Below are 3,971 nucleotides of genomic sequence, written 5' to 3' on the forward strand. Positions count from 1 at the left end.
GTGATGGAGAGATGGAGATGGGCCCTCCAAAACTAAAGAAGAGAAGGTGTTGACACCTGAGGATTGATACTTGGCATTATTCTCTGATCTCCATGGGTGTGCACACACATGTATGCACAGATCCTGAGAATAGCCACTGTCCTTAAGGCAGAGCATTCAAGAAAGACACCTTTGTTCCTTAGGGCTTGGGTCCTGAATTTATCAGTTAGGAGATGGCAATAGACCACAAATGGCAGACTAATTTCTACTGTGCCAGTCCAGTGTAATTTGGTAGATAATTCTCACCTAAAACTTGCCAGAAACGCATCCTGTAGTTGTTCTTGTAGAAATCTCACTAGAGGCTTTTCGGCTACCAAAACAACAGATGTTTATGTGATGGGACTTCACTGCATGCTGCTAATAGCTGTGCATTTGGAGATCCTGACACTGGAGAAGCAGTGCTACAGCATTGGAGCAGTCTGCTAAAGCTATCCAAGAGGACAATGTGCCACAGTTAGCATCTGCATCCTAGAAGCTCTGTGAAGATTAGCTCCAAAGGAGCTACAACAGTTACAAGATCCTGATAATGTAAAAGAGACACATGCTTTTGGAGCCCAGAGAGAGCTTGCACCAGATCAGGGGCACCCAGTGGTGAGCAGGGTGATCCTGCACCTGATCAGGGGAGCTCATAGTGATCCTGCACCAGATGAGGGGAGCTCAGGGTGATCAAACACCAGATCAGGGGAACACAGGGTCAGCTTGCACCAGATGAGGGGAGCTCAGGGTGAGCAGGGAAAGCAAGTACCAGATCAGATTGGGGAACCCATTTCTTCTGGCAGTGATACTCCAGTGCTCTCTACTGGCAATACGTCAATGCCATATACAAATTATACATAGATACATATGTATATTACATATAAAACACACACAGAGAGAGATCGTTCTCTGTTGTTGCAACCATTGCCTGAGATATCCTGTGAAGAGAAGTTTCTTTTGAATTACAGTTGTGAGACATCAATTTACCTATTAAATTGATAAAAGCAAAAGTAACCCTATTGCTTTTCAGCCTATGGCACAACGTACATTGGAGCAGTTTACTCAATTGCTCATGGCCAAGGAGCAAGGAGAGAATAACAGAAGCCAGTACCTCCGTCTTCTTAGCAGCGTGCTGCAAATGAAATATCTTAATCCCATTAGCATTCCCTTTGAAAGACACTACCATCTCCTGAGACCTTTCTGTGGCCTTCCTGTGACCCTTGAAGGACTCTTGAGATTCAAACTGTGCAACCAGGTAAAAGGGGTGAACCAAGAGAGAAAAGTTAATGATTGGCAATCTGCCCTCCACTGGTGCATACCGAGCCTGTGGAAACAAACAATTTACCTGTTAATTTTAAGTCACAATGCTGTGAAAAGCCAAAGCTATGGAGAGACAAATACCTACATAAATATAAATAGATTAAAATTATGGGAAAGTTACCTATAAATGGACAGTTGTTTAAATAAGAGATAATATGCAATTGAGAAAATCATTAAAACCATATTTTTAATGGAGGCCCAAATGTTTGCTGTAATTTTTGGTTTAAATTGACAATTTCTGGGTTGAGGCTCCAACTTCGAATGTGGCTGTATTTGAGAAAGCTGGCGAGAAGGTGGTCAGTGGAAAATGAGATCTGAAGCTTGGGTCCATCTAAGAAGACTGACCTTCTCTAAGGACAAGGAGGCACTGGAGCACAGGAGCACCAAGGTTAGACCACATGAGGACCCAGCAAGAGGCAATTGTTGTCTGCAAGAAGAAGAGAGGCTGCAGAAACCAAGCCTTCTTACCCCATGCACTGGGATCTCCAGTTTCCAAGTGTCCCTTTTCAGCTGGCCACCCTGCGTATTTCATCATAGCAGCCGTATCTTATTGGCATAATCGCATAGTGTGGCTAAAGAGTCAAAATCAACATGACTAATTCTGAGCACCTACTGTTTACATTGGTTCTGATTCTGAGCACCTACTTTTTGCGTTGTCTCTGATTCTGAGCACCTACTGTTTGTATTAGCTCTAATGAGGCAGTACCAGAAGTAATCTGTGTGTCTGGTGTTTGACTTGTGTCTACTTTCCATAGCTTCCCGATTAGTGATAACCAAGTGCTACAATGATAGCCCTTGTGACAGGTATCAGTGCTCGCTTATTATAAATTACTACAAATCTGTAGGTCAGATGTAAAGATCAACATGGAAACCATAAATGTCAAGAGGAACCACACTTTCAAAGACACTTAGTGCCAGAAAGAGGGCAAAACTAACTAGCATATCAAAAGCACAGCCGAAATGAAGTTATTTTATAGCTATATGCTGTAAGGAATAAATTCATATTTATCTTTTATGTCTTCCATAACTGTTGGAATTTAAAGGGAAAATCATATAAAATCATTGTAGGGTAACAAAATTGCACAAGAGAAATATGCTGCTCAATAATTTTATTTTAGCATAAAAATCTTTCCTTATAGTAATTTCAACTTTTTGTATGTTCGGAGAACCATATCAAACAAATATAACAACCTTTATTCATAAGATTTTTATGCATTTAATGATAATATAAAATTAATTCAGCTTCAACTAATGTTGTAAAATAAAAATAATCCAAAATAAAGTTTAGTACATGGAAGAGTTACAAATCCTGTTGCCTTGATACTTAAGTGGAACTTACTCATCATAAAGCACCGTGCACAGTTTCAGCTCACGGTGATATAAAATTATCCATATGGTCTTCCTCAAGCTGTGTGATCGCCATGTTTGAATTTATCAACATATAGAAGTCCTGAGGACAGTGGACGGAGTTCCTGATGAGTATTGGTGAGGTACAGAATTTCCGCCAGTAATGTCCTTGATAAACTGTTCCAGAATAACTTTGGGCTTCACCACGCACTGTGCTGTGGCAAGCAAATGATAACATGTGGGTCAAGCTGACTTGAGGCATGAGAACTCACCTTCTCTGGAGCATTCAGCGCTCTGGTACATAAGCAAACCCAAGCTAGACGAATTCAGAGAGAGATACATCAGTCAGTCAGCGTCAGACTGAGAGTCCTGGCCAACAGGCAGGCTGTCAACAAGAAATCTGACTACTCAGATCACATAGGGCCAGCCTGCCCACAAGTCCATCCACAGACCGAAGGCAAACCCAACAACAGCATCAACAACACAGAAGAATCTTGAACAAAACCAGACAGTGTGAAGTTTAAAGGGCAGTTTAAAGTCATCTCCAGTTCTAACATGATGTGCTCCTTAGTTCTAGGTTATAAGACTACAGAAACAGCCTTCTCAGAGAATCTGAGAGTTTCTGTTTGCACAAACAGAGCCACCCTCTGATGTGGTAATAGTCACAGGTACCTCTTGTCAGAAAGACATTCATTTTTTTTTTTTTTTTGGATTTTCGAGACAGGGTTTCTCTGTGGTTTTGAAGCCTGTCCTGGAACTAGCTCTTGTAGACCAGGCTGGTCTCTGGAACTCACAAAGATCCGCCTGCCTCTGCCTCCCAAGTGCTGGGATTAAAGGCGTGCGCCACCACCGCTCGGCTAATAATGTTCTTTTATAATCTTGTTTCATATGAAACACTTGGCATTGATTTGCAGCCTTCAGGTCCATACTTATGTGCAAATATTGATATCTTTCTAAGAACCCTGTGACAGGAAAATGTTTAAAAGTTCATTAGTGTTGTCATGATCAGCACATTTCCTACTGTCCAAGATAAATGGATTGCTTGATATGACAGGAAGGAGAAGGCGAATACAACTTGAACTATTTTATTTGCTTTCTAAAGAAATCATGTACTTCCATTCTCAAGATTTCTTTTGAAAATCAGTTTTTTTCTTCATTATATAGCAAGCCAAACCATAAGACTAAATATCAAGTGATAGACAGACAGAAAACAAAACATCCTCAAATTGAGTGTTCAAAGCATTCAGTAGATCCAAACTGGGAAAGCTGAAGCAACGAGCTGTATTTTC

Source organism: Microtus ochrogaster, chromosome 1, assembly GCF_000317375.1.
Source record: "Microtus ochrogaster isolate Prairie Vole_2 chromosome 1, MicOch1.0, whole genome shotgun sequence".
Classification (NCBI taxonomy): domain Eukaryota; kingdom Metazoa; phylum Chordata; class Mammalia; order Rodentia; family Cricetidae; genus Microtus; species Microtus ochrogaster.